We start from the raw sequence: 25018 nt of genomic DNA, 5'->3' as shown, positions 1-25018 counted from the left end.
TCTATCTGGTTACTCTTTCTGTATATCACTATGCCACTGCCACACTTTCTTGATTATTATAGCTTCATAGTGAATCTTAAAATCAAGTAGTGTAAGTTTTTCAATTTTGTTTTTATTTTCAAATAATTATTTTCACTGTTACAGATTATTTGCATTGTCGTATACATACCAGAATCATCATGTAGGTTTCTTTTTAAAATGTCTACTGAGATGTTGGAAGGGTATTTTATTAAATCTATAATGGGTTTGGAGAGAATTTCAAATTTAATGATATTGATTCTTCTGATCCAGACATGATATGTATCTTTATTTAGGTTTTCTTTAATGGAATTCAGCTAAACTTAAGAATATTTGATGTACCCATGCTATTTTAGCTTATTAAAAATCCAATATTTCTAAGATAAATCCAAAACTATTACTTTTTTAGTAGCTAAGCAAACAAAATAATTATATTTCCTGATTTTTTGCTAGTAAAATCACTATGACGTCCTGAGTCCTATGGACTTAATACACCAAACATATTTCTAAATTTCACTGATGATAAAAATTCTACTTGGAAGAGGACATGGTATTTGAACTGATACAGATTTGATAGATTTTTAGTTAGTGTATATTTACATAACACATACTATATGTTAGCATTGCTTTAGATGTTAGGGACACAACTGTGGATTAAGGCAAAAATCCCTGTTCTGGGTTTTGAACTGTGATAATGACAATGTGAGTGGCCAGCAGGAAATGCTTGGCTGACTATAGGGTTTGGAATGCATGCCAGGGTCACCTGGTGGGAAAAATGACAGCTACAACCAAGTGAGCTATAGACATATTAAACTGTATACCTAAACATGAAAATATTATGAACTTTATATAGAACCATATGTTAACATTTTTCAAAAATCTAAAATTGAAAGGATGGATGGCTCTAAAACACCAATTATTTCTCAATGGTGACATTGAGGGAAAACATTGATAGTAAATTAGTTTAAAACCTATCTAGCAGTATTAGTCATTAAAATGGCCATAATTATGGGACTCTGAAGTTGAAACATATGGAATAAATGTACTGAAAACTATAAAGTGATTCACTAAGGTTCACTTTTATATTTTAAAAGGATGTCATAGTAATTCAATTAAAATTATTTTGTAGAGTTATGTCTAATTTATGCAGAACCACTAGATATATAATTGGCGAGAGTGAAAGTTTTATCGTGTGTTTCTGAATATGATGGTTTGCAATAAAATTTGCTGAAAAACATAAAATTGAAAGGCACATTTAACATAAGGCCTAGAGAAAAAAATGGAAAACTTAAATGAAACCAGCCTTATTCTTAAGATTGTACATTTTAAAAAGGGAAACTTGAACACTGCTAAAATTATCTACCTAAAAAGTAGTCCTAAATTTCTAATTCTGATGTAGATTAAGAATGTTTTGGCAGTGATGCATTAAAACATTTAGAAATGGAAACTATTTTTACTTAATATTTATTATCCACTATACATAAAATGCCAATTTTATGACATTAATTATGTTTTTAATCCCATTAGCATCCCGGTAAGATAGGCACAGACATCACCCATTTCACAGATGAGAAAATAAAGTTTAGGGAGGTTAATTTATACTCACAGTTTCATAACTAGTAAGAGAGCGAGAGGGCTAGTGTTTAGAGTAAGCTTCAAAGTTTATGTTCTTCGACACTACACAACTCTGGGTAACAATATATTGTATAGTGAATTAAAATAACAGAGTGTATGGAATTTTGTTGTTCCTCTAAATGTTTCAGAAATTAGAGCTAAAATATATACCAATAGATTTGATTAAGGATTTGAAGGAAATAATAAATGTTGTAAGGTTTCATTGGTTTGGTACTTTAACTTCTCTTAAAGAACTAGAAATTAAATGCTAGTATCAACTTGGAAGGGAAGACTCCTGAATATCTCATGGCATTAATGTTTTAATATTTTGGGGTAATATATGAAACACAAAATTATAAGTCCAAGGCAGTTGTAAAAATAGAAGAATAAAGTAATGCTAATGAGAAAGTTCTATATCATTTTTGTTCCTGGACTCGCACTGAAAATAATGCTATTGGTACTTTAAATGAGAAAAATAAAATTAAGAATATATATTAACATAATAATATATGAAATTTGAGTGGCAAATAGCATTGTCACATTGAAAGTAAAAATATAGAATATGTAAGGTCCAAATTAATAAAGAATTTAGAATAAATTTTATTTAGCCTTACAATGAAAACTTAGAAGTGCTCATTAACATAAAAAGAAATATTTGAAGCATTATATCTGGGGATAATGAAACAGTGCTTGTTGAAATTTTGTACTGCAGTTAAATGGTAATGTTTTTAAATTTGAGGGAAAAGATTGATAAAAAAAAATAGAAAAATGAGTTAAATTTTAGATTAAAAGTAATATATTCAGAGAAAGATCTTATGAATACTTTTTGCTCAAGAAAAGATTTATAAAGGTCTGAGAACAGACTAGCGCAGATCCATCAATAGTACATTATCAGTAGAGGATACTTTTCAACATGGCATAGAAGATTAGGAAAGGACATACAGAATGTTAAAGAAGAAGATATTCAGAAAAATAACAGGAGAGTAGATTTATATGGCAACATCCATAGAAGTAATAACTTTGAAGTGCCTTTACAAAGAAAGAGATAGTAAGTCAACTGTTTCTCATACACATTTAAAGAAGCAGAGCCCAAAGCCCCAGAACAAGAAATAGTAAAGGGGAAAGCAATCTACACAGGAAAGATAAATACAAAGGGAGGTATGAACAGATTTGTGAACAATGTAGTATCAATGTTGCATGCTAGACCACTGAATTGAACTTACTAGTTAGCTGGAAGTATTTTTTTCAGGCGCTTCAAGGTAAATAGAGCATCTTACATAGCTATCAAACGGATCATAGAAAAATCAACACCATCTCAGCAAAACTGTTTCCTAAGTCAGTTTCTTGGAGCTCATGGAAAAAGTTAGTAGTATCATTTTTTGTCATGGTGGTCCAAGGTTTTACTTGGAAACACCCCTTAAGCTGTGTCTATTTGTTTCTGATACTGAGCTCTCATCCAGGACAAACAGTATGGTCTGTCTGGAAGGCAGCAATGTAAAATTGGCAGCTTAGAGGTCTTAACAGTGGTGAGTTGGTCCATTTGTAGGGCACAGTCTATGGTGGTTTTATGAGAACCATAATCTAATCAAAACAGGTAAAAAGTCATTTCAATGATAAATTATATATAGTAAGGATGTAGGTTTATAGTCTCAAGAAATAAAAACTTCTTTTGAAAAAAATGTCATTTTATTGTGTTAAGAACACTTAACGTGGGATCTACCCTCAGTGAATTGTTAAGTATACGATACAGTATTTTTGAAAATAGGTAAAATATTGTACAGCAGATATCTTACTTCACTGAAACTTTGTGCCCAATGATTAGTAACTCCCCTTTCCTCCTCCTGCTTGCCCCTGTCAACCACCATTCAACTTAGAAAAATTGATGCATAATAATTATGTGAAATAGTGGGATTTGATCCATTGTGACTTATTCAGAATTGCACATAACATAATTAATTTCATTCATTCCACTTTTTGATTCTACTATTTTAGTCAAATATACCTTATTTGTCTTTCTGTGACTGGCTTATTTCACTTAACATAATGACCTCCAAGTTCATCCGTGTGTCATATTGTAGGATTTCCTTCCTTTCAAAGACTTAATAGTATTCCGCTGTATGCAAAAGAACGTTTTATTTATTAATTCTGTCAAAAGACTCTTAGGTTGTTTTCATGTTTTAGCTATTATGAATAGTGCTAAAATAAACATGAGATTGCTAATATCTCTTTGTGATTACCAATTTCGATTCTGTTGGATAAATACTCAGAAGTGTGATTACTGGAAACTTCTTTTCTGGAGCCGAACTGACTGTTTTGAGCCCTTTTCTTGAAGCCCTTGGCCAACTCCTGTGCAATTCAGAACTCCAAGCGAGACTTAAATATTGATATTGCTATGCCAGTTAACTCCTGGCTACACAATGACCTGCTGTCCCACCAGGAGAAAACCCAACCAACCAGCCAAACTTCTGGCAGTTTGGACCTTCTGACCCAAGACCCCTTATTCTGCGGATGTCTCTAGATGCCAAGGTATGGCAGGAGACACCCATCTTTTTATTGTCATTTTCCGATGCACCTATATGAAATATTGTTGGGTGGTTCTTTGCTAATGATCCTTGCAAATCACTGGCATATGGTGAATTCTGTGAGGAAGCTTGAAAAAGGCCATTTGCTGGAGGCAGAGGTCACAGTAGAGCCCATAATCGGTCAGTAAGATGTTTTATTATATTAGGACTCTCAAGGTTTTCTATCCAAAGATTTTATTATTAAATGACTAGACACCTTTCTCTACTCTAGCGGTAGCATTTGCTAGCAATTGCTGGTAGATTAAGTGCACGTTGATAATTTGATACATAAAGAACTAAATCTGTTCTCTTGATTGATTCTGGTTCCATAATGTAATTTCATAAATTTTCACTATAATCTAGTGTTGACTGAGAGCCAAGGCTTAATACAAAAATAACTGATCTTTGGTTTATGTATTATTTAAAGCTGTAATTAGAATGATTATTTAGCATGATTGCATTCCTGTCTCTTCTAGTTCTCTATCTATCTATCCTTAGGCAATAACATTTTCAACTTGAACTGGTAATTTTTTCTTTTTTATAAGCTAAGAATAATATTTAAGCATGATAGACTGTGCCCTAAACCTTGCTGGTAAGTAATTACCAGTTTGGTCAAATAATTTAACATTTTTTATCTCAGTTTTCTTATCTGCAAAATAATTTTGAAGAAAATAATTTTAAGAATTTGTCTTGAATTTTGTTCAAGACAAATTTTATGAATTTATGATTCATGTAAATTTATGACTCCATGGCATCAGAAGTCATCATGCATTGACATGCTGATACTGGGATATAGATAATTTGTAGTACACAAGAGGCTGGTTAGTTGCTGGCCTCAAAGAGCTTATATGCCAGTGGGAAGAACAGTCATCTTATTCCAAAGCTTCATAATACCTGCAGTATTGGATGGGGCCAGAAAAAAGGAGTGAATCAAATCACCTCTTGCTCAGTGGGCTTGAAAAATACTGCAATAAACAATGGCAAAGTGTAAATACAAAAAGCCAGTTTGGAGGCAAGGTCTATGTACCACAGCTAAATAAACAGCAAGAGCTAAATTGAAACAAAGACTGGTAGCTGGGCGTGGTGGCCCATGCCAATAATCCCAGCAGCTAGGGAGGCTGAGGCAGAAGGATCCTGAGTTCAAAGCCAGTCTCAGAAACTTAAGGAGGCACTTAGCAACTCAATGAGAATAGAATATTAAAACAACAACCAAAACAAAACAAAGACTGTAAAATTCACAAAGAGAAAAGTCAAGCATCTTAAGAAATGATTTTGTAGAAACAAGAGAAGAATTAAGTGTTCTAAGGCCCAGTCAGTGCCAAAGAATTAGAAATAAAACAGCTAAAAGCTAGGAAGCATTGAAATATCCCAGGCAAGAGACTGACATAGTCAGGTTGGAGGTAGAGGAATATGAGTGGATTTAGCTATGAGCAGCAGGCAGAGAGGATGTCAGGGGTGGTCATGAGGGAAGGACAAGCATGGCACTCTGAAATTCTTCATGCCTGACTTTCCCATCTTCTCAACCAGGTCATTCCCAGCTTGAGATTGGGGCCATGATGTCATTTCTTTTGTATCCCGTATAAATTCCAGTAGAAGCTGAACTCAAAATTAGTGCTTAGTAAACATTTTTCATTTGTCTTGAACAGTTGCATCAGAATAATGTCTCTGAGCCAGTATTCTGATCCACGGGTATTTTATATACTTGTGTACTGTCAACTTATTACAGAAGCTTCAATGGCAATTACTGGGAGCTTTGTGAAATCCAACCCTCTTTATTATAGCATCAATAAATTTCACTTGATAATAGCTATTGATGTCAATAAAGTTTAAATGTCTTACCACAGTCATTATGTCATTGGGATACTAATTGACATTAATACTATACCCAATTTATGATATTTTTATTGCTGTTTTATGAACTCATGTTCTCCAAGAAGGCAAAGAAAACACGGCCTATAACTTTTCTATTCTGTCTCAGTATGGAAAAAATAGTTGCGTCTATTCATAGTTTCAACTTGGTATTTAGCTATGAATGTACTAAGTTATGCCATAATGCATATGTGTATGTGTGAATGTATCTATGTGTGTGTATATATACATATGATTATATGTATATTCATATTTATATGTACATGTATATGTATATATGTATATCAAATATTTATGATCCACTGATGTACTCCAATGTCTTCTAAACTTGTAGGCTCATTTAAGTAGAAAGTCCATGAAATATTTATATTAGTTTAGAAAGTCCAATAAATAGGAGTGATATATTTACTTGTGAAAATTGCTAATGGACCACATTTCTTCTTTTGACTAGAATTATGTACCAACTCAGTACAGTGACATTCTTAGTGTCTCATTTTCATTTTTGGTGAATAGTTTTAAACACATACACACTTGCACACTTATGCATATGGAAAGTTGTCACTCTGTATGTGCCATTTGGTAGATCAAATTCTAGCAAACACGAATTCCAAGCCAAATAAATTTTAAAAAAAGAAATCATTGGAAGTAAAAAAAAAAGAGAATTCTAGATACAAATAGTATAATGCCATCTATGAATTTATGCTTAATCACATAAGAGGAAGATGCAGGGGATTACCCCACAATATTCATTAAGAAAATGTGTTGGGCACTGATTTTGGTGCTCATGATACACATTAAGCAGTACAGAAACATATATCCCTTCCTAGCAGAGCTTACATTCTGGTGAGAGTGAGATATTTTACTATACTGTCAAAGGCAATTTACTGGATTATACTTGATTACAGATTTGAGGAAGATTGCTGATCTGGAGAAGAGAAGGAGGTACCTCAATGAGAATCTTAAAAACTGATGTAGAAATTAGAACATAATAGAGATTTGGGGTAGCTGTCTGAAATACCTTGCTTTCTTTAGTATTTTCCTGCAAAGCTTCTTTCCTTTTCTCTCTAGTGATTTCTATTTCTTGATGTGAAGATGCTTTGCAAAGCAGGATACTTCTCATTTCCAGAGAATTTTATCATTCCTCTGGTGACTGAAGTTATTTTGTGGGTGGCCTATCTTACATCTCTTATGTTCCACCTAAGTGCAGTTGTAGTGTGCTCTGTGCTATTTACTGATAGATGTACTTTGAAAAGGAGAGGAAATGTTACATATTGATGACCATGCAGTGGTTTACTCCTGCTAATTTATAGTCTCTTGTTTCTTTTAAGGCAAAATATCAAGTGAAAGTTTTGTTGGAATTTTTTTTTTGTCTGGAATCTTTTTTCCCTTCAAAGAAGACAAAGCTATAATCTCTAGGTAATTTATTGCCCTTTCATAAAGACATTATTGCATCTAAATTCCCACAGCATTTGGCAGCTGGCCCCATTTAATTTTATTTGGATGAATAACAATATTTTTAAATAAAATTTCATACAATTGAAGTGCTTATAGAGATGCTAGGGTGATTTTTAGAGAGTTACAAGGGTTATGTACTAAGCAAATTTGGCAAGGGGAGTGATATATTGAAAGATGAGTTTGGTAATCCTGCTAAAAGAATATACATTTTGTTGAGAAATTTGACCAGCGTCAGATTCATATCACATGACTACCTGAATTAATTTTTGCTGTTATTCAGTTTTTCTCATTTGTTACCTCTGTAGACAGAGCTTTAGAGTAAATATGGTTCATTGCATGCATATTGATGTTTAATCACTTTGGTGTTTCATTATCTATGAGAATTTATGTGACTTAAAAATTTTTTAGGACTTCCATATGAAGACTACTAAAACAATAAAGAAAAGATACTACAATATATTATATGTTAATCATGTTTATCTCAAGATTGGATAAGGTCACAAATGAACTTGAACTATTTGGAAAGCTCTCTGGCTTTCCGTTGTATATAAGTGTGTATGTAGTTAATTTCAAATGATTTTTTTTATATGCGAGTGTTTTATTCATCTAATAATTTAAATATTTTAAAAACACTTTTGAAGGCACAAATGAAATTAATTAAAAACTGAAATCAATAAAATAGGAGTTGTTATATTTAGTCTTTTTAGCCTGATGAGTAGTTTATGGAATAAGGTGAAAAAAAATGTACACTTCACAATTCTCAAAGTGCCAGGAAACTGCTGTGGCAGGACTTTTCCCCTGTCATTGGTTGCTGGGGACCAGATGTTACTTCCCAGGCTAAGAAGGTTGAGGAAAGAACCAGTGTAAAAGTGGGATGCCGTGTGAAGCATACCTAATCCTCCTCTGTGAATCCAAATCTTTAGTAAATATAAAGTCACAAGATGCTTAACTCAGAATTTTTGAGAGAACTGATATGAAAACAAAATGGAGAGAAGAACAGAGAAAACAGTGATAAAGCAAGAATGCATGAATAGAAAATAGGACATTTATACTGGCTTTCCTTGTAATGGTAGATTTGAATCAAATTCAAGAAGAGAGAGAGTTTGGCTCCATTTAACAGAACTTCAGAAATTTTGAGCAACAACCACTTTTTTTTTCCCCTAAGAAATATTGTCCTGTATTCAGTATGCCTATTTTAACAGAAAACTCTTAGAAAAAGACATTCATGAATACAATAGATCTTGCCAAAAAGTAAGTATAACATCATCAACAATTAATAGATTGAATGAGAACCAGCTATTTGGAGCAACAACCACTTTTAATTTTCCTACCCACATGACTTTCTTTTCTCCTCACAAGGTCTAGTCAATTTCTCTGCTTTGATAAAAATAAAAGATACCCAGATATCTCAAATTCTTTATTGCTATTCTACAATTCTGTGCTAATTTCCTTATGCATTGTAGGGAAGTTGGGTCCACATTTTCTGTCTTAGCGCTCATTTAATGATGACTCTATTAACAAATTAGTTTGCATTTTAGTATCATTATACTTTGACTTATAAGAAGTGAGACATTCTACCTCATGACCTCAGTGGAATGTATTAACAAGACTAGGGTTGAATGTACTAGGGAGACCATCAGCACAGTGACTCACTCTGATGCACATCTTCCCTAGGAAAACCCTTTACTCTGCCAATATTCCAAGTGAACATATGAAAAAAACCGAAAGAAAAGAAAAGACAAATAATGTAATTAAACTCAATTTTACACACCTTTTTAAAGAATTCAACAAATTAAACACTTCATGAAGGTATGCCAAATTAAGAAGAGTTTTGTTGTGATGAGTTGATGTTCAAGGAAATGGAGATTTGGGAAGAACCAGAAACTTCCAAGACAGTTTTTCAAGGTCACATAGAATCTGCATATCCAGCCAGGAGCATTTATTCAATTTTTCCAAGCTGCTCGATTCAGACACAAAAGAAATGTACTAGGACAGGACTGGTTTCAGCATCCATTGCTGTGTTACAGTTTCTATAAATTTCTCTCCCTTTTCTTCTCTTTTCTAAAAGAATAATTACTCTCTCCCCTTAGAAGTCTCGTTACACTTGGAAGAAAGGCCACTTTTAATGATTCCATGATAAATTCCTGTCCTTGCCTATACTATGACATGATTTTGCTCACTAACAAAGTGTCTTAGTCAGTAAGGGACTCTATAACAAACCACCTTAGAACAGGTCACTTTAATAGCAAGCACTCATTTTTCATAGGTCTAGAAGCTGGAACGCTCAAGATTAAGACATTAGTGGATTCCAGATCTGTTGAGAACCCTTTTCCTGGTTGAAAGACAGCCACCTTTTTGATGTATCTTTACAGACTAGAGAGAGAACCTGGACCTTTTTATTGCTTGTAAGTTCACTAATCCCACCATGGGAGCTCTGCTTTCATGACTCCATGTATTCTTAACAATCTCATGAAAACTCCATTTCCAAATGTCATCACATTGAGGAATGGGACATCAACCTAGGGATTTTGTGGGATACATATATTTGGTGTAAAGCAAAAAGTCAAATGCAATAATAGGACCAGTTTAACCTTCATTGGCACTTTGCTACATTTAATGATCTAAATGCTATTTATTTATCATTTATATAAATGATATAAATAAAAGCAATTTATTTCACATTAGATGTGTTGAAATAAAGACGAGAGACAGATTGAGTTAAAGAGGTCAGTGTTCTCAAATAGTGTGATACTTAGCTAAAATTAAATTCTGCTATCATCTTTGGCTACATGGTCCTTTGGGGGGCTTTTCTGGGCTGCTCTTCCTTTGATATTTCATGTATGTTTGTGGTGGAACGACCAGAGAGGTCTATAATCTTTAATGAAAAGGGGAAACTTTCTAATGCCTTAGGACCATGAGACTAAAAAACTTTGTTTGGGTGGGAAATATAATTGGGAAGCCCTTACAGGAATGTGGCACTTGAGGCAGATGCTGACAGGGGTGTGAGCAATTCAGAAGGAAGGGAGCAGAGATGCAGAAGTCCTGGAGGATGGAAGGAAGCCACAGATCAACAACTCCCTCCAGAACTGAGTATCAGCAGGAACTGAAGAAAGAATCAGCCAGATTTAAAGAAAGAAATCAGTCAGATTGCTCTAGGGGTCTTCATCTCCCTGGTACCTCTCTTCCTCCCTGTCTTCCTGTGTTCATCTCTCAGTTTTCCTTTGTAGAACTTCCTTCTGATATTTACTGAATAATACCTTGTGACCAGACATAGATATAAGGTGACTCTGACCTTGAGGAACTGATTTCTGTGGTTAAAGACAAACAACAAAACAAAACACCATGAGGGAGTGAGTATGGGTGGGGTTCCTGAGGGGCAGGCAGAGGGGCATACCTCAAGGTTAGGAACTAGGAAATCCTTAGATGAAGGGAGGGGAATAGTGGCTTTAGGGTTTACAAGAGAGCCAAGCTAATGTGACTAGAACACAGAGTCCTTGGTCGCATGTGCCAGGAGAGCAGCACAATGGAGGGGAAGATTCTAATTCATGGTTTAGATGATCAAAGTTGGAGAGATAACCAGGGACTGGTCCTAACTCTCTCTTAAAAATTACAATAATTTAGACATTATCTTGAGGGCAATGGGGACCTGTTGAAGGATTTTAATCAAGAAGTGACATGATTAGATTTGGGTTTTCAAAAGACCACTTTGTTTGCCATGTAGAGAAAGGATCAGTACGAAATGAAATTAATCTATTATTCATTAAGGTATTGAAATTGGTTGGGGAGCATTTTCACAGACAAGGTATGTCTTCAAAATTTTTAAAGAGATTTAAAACTTTTGTTCTGAAATATAGAAAAGGCATATGTAAAGCAAGTAAAAACCAGAGAAAGGGCCACCATGTTTGTTCATGCATGGTGCTGAATCATAAAGTTTGAGAATTATTTTTCTAACAATTTCTCTTTGCCAAAAATCCCTGGACACCCACCTATTCTATGACTAAAAGAACATTATTATTCTGTCTGGATGTTTTTAAAATCAGCTAAAATGATGAACCACCAAGAGCAGTCAACGTTGTTTTTCCTTCAGTATGACCTGAATTGAAAACAGATCTTGACAGAGCCTAGTTATAGTAACTTGCCAAAGCTTGACCAACACCTGTCGTTCTAGAGTCATGCTTAGCTACTGAAGACCAAATACATTTCACCCTAACACTGAACTCTGAGCCAGAGCTTAGAAGCCCCCAGTATCTTTTTTTTTTTTTTAAACTGCATTTTGGTTATGAGATTTGGTTCCCATCACAGGATCATTATTTCCTGCTTTATGTAAAATAAAGTGATAAAAGAGCAACTCCAAGCGACTGACACTGTCTGTAGCTTGCAGTGCTTTCTTTCTATGCCTAGTCACAGCGTCAGCATTCGGCTCTGCTTTCTCAGGAGAATTGTTCATGGCACAGAATTATCACACAATTTAGCACAGGTGGCACTCTGGCCTCAAGAGAAACCAGAAAAAGATTGGGGAGGATAAATGCCAGGCAGGTCCAACATAGGCTAAGAAAGGGGCCTGGAGAATACAGAATCTCATTATAAGTTTAGGAATATTTTGAGTCTCTGAAGGTTTCTTTTTACACTCATCCAAATTCTGTTAAAATTGCAAAGTAGTATTTGATTACCAGTCTTCCTATGACCACCTTTAATATGAGTTTCTAAAAGCTCTTTTCACCTTTACGTTTTCTCGTGAGATTCGTAGTATAATATCTGATTGTCATTTGGCAGCTGAGGAAACAGGCACAAAAATATTAAGTAGTTTATCCAAAGTCCTATAATTAATTAATAACAAAGCAATGATAAGACTCTAGTTCAACTTCCTAATCCTAGCCTCTTTCCTTTTGATGGTGATCAAAATAAGATTTGAATATAATAATTGAGCTCTGCAAAGAATTACAAAGAGTTACTTGGTTCTTAATATATCTGTGGTTTGAATAAAATTGAGCATTACTTTCTACCACCATTCTTCTCGAAGAGTAAGCAAATACTAGAAAAGACGAAGAAAATACCAGAATAAGGAGAGATTGGATTCTTCAAGAAAATTTATTTTTAGCATCCTATCTTAAAGGTTTTGCTTTTTCTCCTGTTTTTCCCCCTAAACACAAGTTCCCTGTTGGTTTTCTTATTTAAGAAGCAAAGGAGAAGGGAATGGATGTGGAAATATCAAAAAACTCATTCATTTAACTGAAATATGAGAGTATTAAGTGCATTCAGAGCATTGCAATAGACTCCAAAGAAGGGAAACAGTTAAGTTAAATAGAGAAAGTGGCTCAGTTGGTTTCAGGTTTTCACAGTACTAGGGCACCACTGGGAGGATTCAAGGAAAAGAATAACCAGACACTATTCCTACTCTAGAGGAGCTTTTCCAACTAACTGTGCAAACAAACTGTATACATAGGGAAAGACTAAATATCAGCACAAGGTAACATGTAATACATATAAAGATGGATTAATTCTGTTACATTTTGTTTTGTTGAAACAAACAGAAAATCACTTCAAATATGAAGCAAAAAGGGACATAAGAGGACACCAGAAAAATCCTTGCCCAAGGCAGGCTGTGCTTCTCAACATCAGAAGAGTCTGAGAAACTTAGAAAACCGGTCATCAACTGCCTGCAAGTCTTATTTCTGCACTCTCCAGCATACTTTCTTATTTCCTTCTTTATAGGGAGGTCAGGATTTTGCTGCATCATTGTGCATGTGGCTAAAATGGCTTTTCTGTTATGTAGGTTATGTTTTTAACTCAAGTAACAGGGGCAGAATGATTAGCTACCTCTGAGTTCCAGTTAGGACAGAGATTGTGAATGGCTCATCATGAGACGAGTCACTACTCTCTGATTTGATCATCTGCAGCTGGGTGGGAGAACCACATACCCAATGTAAATGTAGGTCACGGAGGCAGCTCAAAGGAACAAAAAAGGGTCACATTCTGGAATTTTACCTTATTTGTTTATCAGAGAAACTAGAAAGCTAAAGAAATTCATCAAAAAGAATGTTATGGGCTAAGGTAAGTTACTGGAAGGTGTTGCAAAACTGGTGGAGCATAAAGAATCAATGCCATTTGAATAGATGAAAGAGGATGAAGGCAAGTGGCAATTATATATAAAGGAAAATAAATGAAACAAAGGTCGATCTGAGTCTGCTATGTTTGAGGAGCACTGGGCAGATAGTTCTTCCTGTAGTTGAGGATTCATTACCTAGAGGTGGAAAATTAATTGAGTACTGTTTATGTGTGGGTGCTCATGAGGGGTGGATTTCCGTTTTCTGCTTTATAGATGCAGCTTTGAAATTGTCAGCTTTAGAGAGAACTTCTCCTAACTTATGAGAGGAGATGAACCTATTCAGGATAAATATTTTAAAATGAGTAGGGAAGACAATTAATTATGCAAACCTGATGATCATCAACAATTTAGAAACAGGAGAAGAACTCTGGGGTGAAGCCTGAGAAGGAAAGGCCATAGAGATAAAAACTAAAACTAAAAAATAAATATTTTAAAAACAAAACAAAACAACAACAACAAAAACAAACAAACAAAATAGTGACATAGGAGGCAAAGGAGAGAATTTCAGACAAAGAGAAATCAACAGATCAGTTCAGAACATTCAAACAAGATAAGGCTTGACAGGTGCTCATTAGATGCAACAATTAGGGAATGACTGTATACTTTCAGTAAAAATAGGTGGATAAAAATCTGTGGGGGAAGACAAGGATGGTGTCAATGTGCAAATGGGAGAGAACAGATAACAGAGGCATAGATTTATCTGTGAGGAGGAGATGAATGGAAGAAAATCACTGGGGAAGGAGAGATTTGAAAATAGTGAAGAAAATTGATCCTATTTGTAAATGAGGGGAAAAATAATGATTAAAAACTCACAAAAGGATTTGAGAGAGGGTAGAACTTTCTTGAAATGTGTTTTCTAGAGCGATAACATCAGAAATAGTTAAAGATTAAGAAGAAGTCATTCAATTTGAAAATAAAAACCATGAAGGGAAATTCCAAATTGCTCATTGATTTCTCAATAACTTTTATTTACATGATAATATTAAATCCATTTCATACCGTGTGTGTGGAGTCAGCTACCCAAATATTATTGAAATTCAGAGAGGAAGGGTTAGATCCTCACAGATTATAGTTTGCCAGAGGTCAGTTGTCTGTCACTCATATATTAAGACAGGATCCAAATTCATATCTAAAGCTTTATTTGTGGTGCTCATTCAGCTTTCTCATGATTTTCAGTACTGGTGTATCAACAGTTGCAGGGATAACACAGTGATAGTGAGGAAAACAGACTTCAATGTTGTAGTAAGTAATGAAGTGGAAAAAGCGTGCTTAGACCATGTTTTGAAGAGTCCAAAAGTAAATGAAAAGGGAACATGAGACCAGTAGGGATATGGGAACTTCTTTTGGATTTTAGCCTTGAAGTAGTTTATGTCACAATAATAGGTACCAGTGGTGAAAAAGGAAGGAGAAAAAAACACGCAGTTCTGAAAAAGCACAGATTGGGAGGGTTCTGCTTTGAAAAATAATAGCCACAACTCCTCCTGGTGAGTGGTGATGACAGGGAGGTGGATGATGTGGGCATTTTGACCCAAGTCAATAAACTAGCTTTCCTATTCCTAAATTTCCTCCTTTGACAATAGACAGTAATATCCACACTACCAGATTGTTGTGAGAATACTATTAGAAACTATATGTAACAGTAAGGACCTGCATTTCTGTGGCCTTAATTGTCATTAGGAATGCTAATGGGCTAGAGATAGGGAAGTCCTTGACTATTCCATCAACTTCCCCTTACCTTTCACATCCCTTCCAGGGTCCACATGAGTCATTCTGGCCAGTGGGTCATGCACAGAAATGGCGTAAATTCCTTCTGAGACAAAAACATGAAGAGTCAATGTTTGAGTCCCCACCTGTCTTTCTCCCTGCCCAGCATATAGAATATTCCAGATGGCAGAGACACTGGAAAAAGTAGAGTGAATAAAAAAATGTACTTATCTTGTATTATGCTACTGGTTTCAGAGCTAATTTGTTAAGCCTGCCTGACCTAGTCTGTCCTGACACTTCCATTACCACTAGACCACAGGCAGTTCCACATATTGTATATCTTGTTTGTAAGAATGTATGTTAAATTCTAAAATTATAGACTACATATTGGGTACATTGGAACAAAGTGAGGAATTTATGCAAAGGTAGATTTTCTTGAGCCCAGACTTGCTGAATTAGAAGAGGGTGCACAGGGAGCACCCACAACAAAGGATGCTTTTGACAAAGGAGGCTCCGTATTTCTGCCTGTCATCCAAGGTGATGCCATGTGGAATTCACTTGGTCCCAAGAGCTTTAAAATATGTTATTCTTTATGTATTAAAAAATTGTGGGACTTCTTCATTATTTCAACTACTTACATAAATGTTTTGTATAACATCTTAAATTTGCAAAATTCATAATCACATAATACATGACTATACTTTTTCTAAAGTATCTAAAGTCTATGTACTTTAAGGCAGGATCAAGTAGCATTCTCTGTCCACTGCTCAATCTCCTTTGGTGTGTGGGGGGGCTCCGGATATGTTGGAATGGCTCTACTTGTCTTGTTAGTCATTAGCAATTCCCTGCGACTCTGCATCTTGCTCTGAACCTGAGGACCACTGTTGCTATGGAATAGAATATGACACAAAACTCCAAAGGTTGGTTGGTGGCTTTGCCATTGGTGTTTAATAGGCTGCTCAATTCCTTTCTCCCCTGTACTCCTTTAGTACCTGCTACCTGAACTTAGATTCTTGTTGTACTGACCCTGAAATGCAATCGTCATCGATTCTAGGCAGAATCAAAACCAACACTTTGGGTGACTCTCAGATAAAGATCAAGTTAGGATATTTTAATTTTCTGCTCACCCCTCCCCCAAAGAGTCTACCAGCCACCTGTAGCAGGACACTTCTCCTGGCCCAGCGGGGAGAGGAAAACACACATATACTCACCTACACACACACAACCACTGGTACTGGGGCATTCAGGTATGTTTGGCGTATTGAAAAAAACACAGAAGAGCAAGCAACATCTATTTAATCATTTGCCAAGTCTCCCTTTGAACATTACAAATGCTGTTTGAGCTCAGCTTCCCTGAGTTTGATTGAGGAATCACTGCTAATGGAAATCTGAAAGTTCAAGTGAAGTAGCCACTACAGGTAATGGCTGATTCTTTTTTGCTGAACTTACGTTTCACTCCTAGTTACAGAATATTTTCAGGAACTATACCCTCTACAAACCTATTGACACTCGAGGCTATACTCAAGATAGCTAAAATGTAGGATAAAAATTTATTTTAAGCATCTGTGTGATACTTTGAAATACACACAGGATTTTTTCCCCTGCTTGCTTAGCATAATGTCTGCACTCAGCAGTATCATCAAAGAAAAAAAAATGAGCTCTTTTCTTTCAGCTGATATGTGCCTGGTTTGTTAAATGAGATACCCCTGTCTCTAAGACCAATGAAGTAAATTCTGACCTCTTGTGGAGTCTAGTAGGAGCATTTTATAGCAGTACAAATCATGTAGTCCAAAGTAATAGGGAGATATATATATATATATATATATATATATTTTTTTTTTTCTTCTTGCTTCTGTGATCAATGAAATGCTGTTTAAAACTGGTTTCTTCTTCCTCTGACTTCTAATATGATGTATGGTTTCTGATCATAGAATTCTTAAATATTGACATGTTTAATGATGTTTTATTTCTTCAGTACGTTTATTTAACACACCCTATATGTTAGGCATTTATTAAGTGATGAAGAAAACTATAGAATTGATTGAAACAGTTCTTGCCCTAAAGGAAGGCACAGCCTTCTAAGAAGTTGTATAAAAGTAAATATATAATTATGAAGTAATATGAAAGTAGTATTAACAGAGATTTATGTGAAGAGTTGTAAAATCTCCAATGTATTTGTGTATACTTTATCTTCCTAATTTGTAAGATTCTAAAATTCATTCACTTTAAACTTTTTGCCTGTATCCATTTCCATATTAATTTGAATTTATTTGAATAGTGTCTTAGTGTATTTTATGTTGCTATAACAAATATCTGATGCTGGATACTTTATAAATAGAAAAGAGATTTATTTAGCTCACAGTTTTAGATAGGTGATAGTGAAAGATGGGGTGAAACTTGTTTGTCTCTGGTGAGAAACCTCATGTCTATATCAAAACATGGCAGATGGCATCCTCATGGGAACGTGCATGAGAGGGAAAGAGCCCAGGGCAAGTCAGGAAACCAGAGATGATCAGGAACCAGTCTTGTTCTTTTTATAACAATGGAGTCCTTTGAAAACTCCTCTAATCCTTTAAGAGAACAACATGCTCAATGACCTAATCAATTTCCATTGGGCTCTATTTCTTAAAGAATATTACCTCTTGACCTCACCATACTGGAGACCAAGCTTCTAGCCCATAAACCTTAAGGGGACAAAGTCAATCTATACCCAAACCATATCAGGTACTCTTCAGTATTGACTGGTTTTGTTTCATTTTTTGGTTTTGGAGGAGCATATTCTCTAGAATTACCTAAAATATTATTTTTATTAAAGTACAAGCTACAGATGATGCAACATGTCACAAGTTTATCTGTGAACATACAAATTTCCTTCAGGTATTAATATCCTCTGCCCAAAGGATATCTTTTAACTTTTCCTGGTGCATGGCTTGCTGTCAATGAGTTTTCCCCCAGACAGAGAAATCCTTATGAGTCATAAAGATAAGTTAGTTTTGGAGAGTGACTGAATTAGAACAGAAATAAAACATAAGAGACATTTTAGGCTGAAGTGGGCAAGATTTAGCAACTCATTGGATGGTTGTGGGATGAAGTGTGACATACTAAAGTACCTTTTAAACACCATGTCCTATGCAATAAAAGCGAAAGAGTAAAAATTGAGGTGGTGTATCCAAAAGTAGTGTTATTTCAAGATTATAAGATTGTCCATTTGGAAAACCTAGAAACCACTGGAAAATTCCTATACTTAAAAACTGAGTAAATGTATGTGTATAAAAGTAATAGCATTCCTATATACAAGAAATAACCTATTAGAAAATATAATGGTAACCCGTGGCAGTAGTGGCAGTAGGAGTAACAACAAAGCTCCCATACTTGATCAAAATAGAACAAGCATTTAAATAACTGGGCTAAGAAACAACTTCATATAAAAGATTGTGATTATATGAGATGAAAATATAAAGAACTTGAAGAAAAAAAATGGGGAATTAGGAAGATATACCTTGAATATTACCATGAACATGTACCTAAAATTTCATATTTGTTCATTATTCAAATGAATCTGTAGATTGATATAATTCACCATAGACATAAATTTGATTAATTTGGTGACTAATAAGTTGATTCTAAAGTTTATTTTGAATGAATGAGCACACAATATAAACAATACGTTTTTTAAAAATGCTGAGGTGATTTGTCCTATCAAGTATTAACATATGCTATAAAGTCATAATAATGCAAGCACAGGAGTGAATAGATTAGTGAAACAGAGTAAAAGTCATGACCATATTTAAATGTATATAGGATTCATTTTCTGATAAGTAGAAGCCAAATTGGTGGAGAAGTAATGGATGACAGTGTTGGAGAAAAGCTACTGTTTTATCTAAATATAATTATATTTCTACTTTATAATACACGTTAAAATGAATTCCAGGCTGATTAGAGATTTGAATATAAAATAAAACCGCAAAATTCCTAGAAAAAAATATATAAATATGTCTATAACTACTTAAGTCTGATGATTTTCTAACAAAAATAACAAAGATAGAAATCATTAAAAATAACTTGTGCCTCATTTAAAATATGTGCCTAAATTATTTAAAACTAAATATCATAAAATTCCACTTATGCATTTAGACTGAAACCAATGACTCATAAAATCTGGTCATGGACAAAGTCTAAATATAATGAATATATGAACCCAATTCACAATCGACATGGAGGAATAAAGAATTGGACAAAGCATATGACCTAATTATTTGTGCAATGACAGGTATGATTGACAAAGAGGCACATGGCAAGATTTTTAGCCTTAGTCGTAAAATAGGGAATATTAGAGATAAAGATTAGGCTTCTTGAAAGAGCAAGTAGAATAGGTCAGAAAACAGAAAATGAAACTATAAAAGAAGAGCAAAGAAAATGTCAAAGATAAGATGTGTGATAAGTTGTATTACTTTTTTATTATAAACACTTTGCTCTCTTGGGTGAAATATACTTTCCTGCCATGATGAAGTAACTTTGGCAATGTAATTTTTGGGAGGGCCAAAGAAATGTCACTTCCAGGCAGAAGTTTTATGAACCATTTTATTTCTTGCCAAGGTTTTCTTTTCTTTTTCTTTTCTTTTCTTTCTTTCTTTCTTTTCTTTTCTTTTCTACCCTGATGGAGTCTGTACCAAACCAGAGACTATTCTACTTACCAGGATCTGGAATGAAAAGGTCATGTCACAGCCCCTCAGCCAGACTGATAGAAATGTAGTCTGTGGGAGAAAACACTATTACTATTGAAAGCCACTGAAATGAGGGGGTGATTTGTTGCTTTGGTGGAACTTAATGTATCCTAACTGGTATATCTGACCTACTTATATTTTTGATTTCTTATTGGAAAATTGACCTACCCATAGGGAAGAGATTCCAAGCAAAATAGATAATTTATCCAAAGGATGCATACAAGAAAGAGAAGGGTGGGTGGGAGAGTGTGTTAACACACTGACTTGTCACAGGTGGAAAGATTTAGGTAGAAAATGATGAGAAATAAATTAAGGGAAAAGGACATGGCAAAAGAGAATAAGGTGTCAGATGCTTGAACCTGAGATTTGTATTCATTGAGGATTAGACTTCAACAACAGTGTTTCAATGTATAGACTACTAAGGTCTAGTTCCACTTTGGTTACATAATTTTTGGAGTGTTAAAACTTAGGTTCTTATTTCTTCCACCACTGTTTCCCCCACTCCTTATATTGATTCTGCATCAAAAATAAGAAAAACAAACATGTTAGAATTCATTTGGTTTGGAGTTCTTATTTGGTTTATTTTAATTTACTGTTTTCTATTTGACTAACTGGTTTTATGAACAATTTATTTATTTATTCACTCACTGAATTGTATTATGGCATCCATAAATGGAATAAAACTTGGTCAGCAGTTATAAGTAAATAGAGATGACTCTTCAAATTGAGAAGCTACTTGCTTAGATGTGCAAGGCTGTACCATGGATAGTGTGAACCCAGGTCTTGGCAAACAAATAAACCCACTGAAGACACCATGGTTGGAAAGCTCTGTGTTATGCAATAGTGTGAGTCTGGAATGAGTGTACAGAAGACTTTGTAGAAAGCTTATTCTGATTAAATTATGAGAAGAGAGAAGAAAATCATTTATATTCCAATACTTATTAAATGTGACCTAGAAAAGTGATGGGAATAAAATTGTTCAGATATGTCTTATATTTTAGAAATGAAACCATCTGACTCAGGATTCCTATTAATTTGGGTTGACGCAGTCTGCATGTGTAGATATTCTAGTAGTTACTGCTAGAAGATTTATTTATCCTAAAATATTCTAATTATCATTATATGATTCTAATTATATCCATAATATAAATATCCCTGTACTCAAATATTATTTCTATTCTTTCAGATAAAATTACTTACCACTGCCAGCCATGTATATTTCTATAGGTCTGTCACTTGTATTAATATGTTATTTCACTCAACTGTATTTGACTTATTCCCTTAAAATATACTCTTCAAGTATGTGATATAAATGATTTATAGTAAATTGGTATTTTGTTTGCCCCTCTAACATTGAGAAATGATTGTCTGCTTTTTATGGCATATTTATTGTTTTATTAATTAAATATCATCTAAAGTATTTTTATGGAAAGAGAATAGCTAGAGTAAAACAATGACATGCCAAATTATCAGTAGATAAGTAAGTCTCATTCTATCTCTGTTAGAATTATGTTAGTCATAAAACTCTTATGATCCTAAACTACAGTTTTACCAACAGAATCCTAATTATGTTTCTTGATAAACCGACTGCCCTTTTTCCAAGGTGTCTAAAGAATAGAAAGGTATCCACAGAATTCGGGCAACAGAGAAATTGTGTGTTAGTATAAAGGTTTTTGTATCATAAATAAGACTAGAAAGCAGGTGTCCACAGCTGTACCTACTGCTGGACCTAATAAAGCACAGTGGCTTAGCAGCTGTAAAGCGCAGAGTTGCTATTTTTGTGCAGAAATTTCAGACTCATGGTGTGAGGCTGAGACATAAACTGTGTTGGTTTCTTTGGATGTCAAATGCACATACTTTTTTGCAGTATATTTATTGTCTTTATATCTCCTAGAAATACATTATTGTGGGGACACTGAGGACATGTAGGTTGGAATTACCAACAGTTGTGTAGCAGGTTGAGATATCCTAAATGTGAGTACCAACCACTGTTTGACTTTCTTTCTCACTATTTAAATAATTTTTCCCCTTTTATTTTCCTTTTCTAAACTTTCCTGGATCTTATTCTTCTGTCTTTCTTGATGTTGGAAGACCCCTGTTTCAGTCTTTAGCCTTATTTCCCTTTACTTTGTGTAATCTTTCTGGTGGTTCTCTTTGATGTTCAGTACCAGTTACATTGGATAGCACCTACATCAGCGTCTCTGAATCAGTGTTTTTCTACTAAGATCCACAATTGTATATTTAATCCCTGGACATTTCAAGTTCATGTTGTCCCAAGTGAGTTCCTAACTGTACCTCAAATATTCAACTAATGTTTACCATCAGTCAGTGAAGCACTAAAAACTTTACAGCTAAGGTATCACCCTATTGTTTCCCTTTTCTTTATTCTCTACATCTTATTGGTCTTTAATTCCTATCAATCAAATTTCTTTACTATTTCTTGTATTTATCCTCTTCACCCCATTTCCATCTTAATTTGTCCTTATCATCACTCACACTGTTAGATTAAGATCCCCAAAGGCCTTCTTGGAGAAGACAAGCCTTCTCCCTCTCCAGTTTATTTTCCACTATGTCTTCTTCCCCACAACAAAAACTGTGATTTTGAAACAAAAAGCAGATCCCATCACTCTATATCTTAAAACCTTCTAAGCGTTCTCCATTGCCTGGTCCATAGCATCCCTGTGCATACAAGTCTCTCTGGAACCAAGTATCTATGCTTCTCCAGCTGCATCTTTCCTCATATCACTTGACACTCCTAGAAGTGAGCACATGCACATGCTCCTTACTCTGGAAGAGTCCTCCACTGTTCTTTACTGGCCAGACCCCTATTCTCCATTTAGGAATCAGCCCATACACCTGCCTGTGTAAATTCCTGGGTGAAATGTGCTTATATATTCAGGTTGTCACTATATCTTCCTTCCTCAAGCTTCATTTTAGCCATTATCATAGAAGGCCCTTAATCTATTGTCAATTTCTACAATAAACCGTATGCTCCTTCAGGAGAAGAACCATGTCTTTACATGCCCAGGACTTAGCCCAGAGCCTGGCACATGGTAAGGTGATCAATAAATGAATGAGTAAATAGATGCACAGATTTTTGCATTAAAATGATTCAGCATATCCTCTCTTTCTGTGTACTAAGAGAAATACTTTGAGAATGTCTTAGTGACTAATTAATTTTATTTGCCTATTAGATGAATAAGATTATGGCACTTTGTCACTGGTATAACAGCTGAAGTACTGATGAGGACCAAGGGCTGGCAGCTCTAAATTTCTTCTGCTTATTTATGCTTTTATGGATAATTTAAATGTATCTCTATCTATCTATCTATCTATCTATATATATATATAATTTAAATATATATTTGCTTAGTGTCTAAGTCTTGAATGCACAGAAAGAAACAAAAAATGATTGATATGACTACATCTTTCTTTGATTAGATTTTAAAAGAATCTTTGTATCTCCTAGAAATACATTTAGTGACAGGTTTTCAACTTAAATATAAAAGCAAATTTTGTACTTTTGATATAGTAACCTTTATCTACATCAGTTTGAAAATGATTTAAGTGATTCAGATCTTACAGGTTATACAATGATGTATTTTCTTAATTTCTGAGGCCCCGTTCCATCTCTAACTCTGTGAATGGGGTGGGGATTGTTTTCATTTAATAAAGCATGATGTTATACCAAGAGCAAAATTATTGTTTCTGACAAGGCATGTAAGAATTTGGTTAGATCTGATTCAAATGAAAATGAAATAAGCTAATTTTGATTCAAAAGCTGCAGACTTTGCCTAGTTGTGAAATGAAGGTTTTGTGATGGTGTCGCCATAGCAACCAGCTCTGAGGGGCTGAGTTCCCAGTGCCCTTGTGCTTCATCTCTAGCAGGTTATAGAGCCCCTATCTGGAGGAACAGTGTCAGCAAGTTAATAGTGAGAAATCACCAATGGAAACATTTACTACCACAAATTTGTGTTTTATGTAATTAACTAATGATGACAGTTCTTAAGGTAACTGCCTAAACAGGTTACAAATTGAAAGTTTCCAATAGAAAACCCAAGGCCTTTTGTTTTTTTCCTTAAAAAAAAATCCTCAATTGTTTCCTCAATTCTTTGCCTTTCTACTTGGACCCCTATGTTGAGAAGTGATTAGAAAGGACAGCCTCTTTAATGGACAGGTGCTGGGAAAACTATAGATCCACATGCAGAAAATTAAAACTTGCCCCATCTCTCATCCTGTACAAAAACAACTCAAGATGGATGGATGACCTAAATGTAAGACGTAAAATTACTAGAAGAAACCATAGGAGAAGCACTTCAAGAGGTTGACACACTCATTTAATTTTGGATGAGACCCTAAAATACAGCAAATATAAGCAAAAACAAATGGGATTCCATCAAACTAAAACCAGATTTTCTTCTTTTTTTTAAAGACCCAATTTTTTTTCCTCAGTTCTACAGGCTTGGAGGCTTAGAGTCCAAGGACAGGGTGCCATTGTGGTTGGGTTCTGATGAACATTAGCATCCCAGGTGGTGCCGTCTTATGGTGAAGAGAGTCGGGTGTCTCTCTCTCCTCCCACCCCTCTTTCCATCTCTCTCCCCTCTTAGTATGAATGAGGAAAGTGAGGAATGTTACAAGACTGGATAAGTTGGTGGGGGTCTGATCATGTGGGATAATATAGATATGATAAGCAAAGTAGATTTTATTCTAAATGTGAAGTATGTAAATGTTGGAAGATATCAAGCAGGGTAGTAACATGATCTGATTCATGTCAATCAGATCATGTCAATCACTGTGACGGTTGAGTAGAGAGAATGGATTATAAGGTAAAGAACAAAAATAAAAAGAGGGAAATCAGTAAAGAAATTTTCACTGTAGTCTGAATTAGAAGGGGTCTTGGTTGGGGCTGGTGACAGTGGAACTAAGGATAACTGTGCAGATTAGGATGCATTTTTAGGGTATATCAG

This window comes from Marmota flaviventris, chromosome 14, assembly GCF_047511675.1.
Source record: "Marmota flaviventris isolate mMarFla1 chromosome 14, mMarFla1.hap1, whole genome shotgun sequence".
NCBI classification, from domain to species: Eukaryota; Metazoa; Chordata; class Mammalia; order Rodentia; family Sciuridae; genus Marmota; species Marmota flaviventris.
This window is presented reverse-complemented; position numbering follows the sequence as displayed.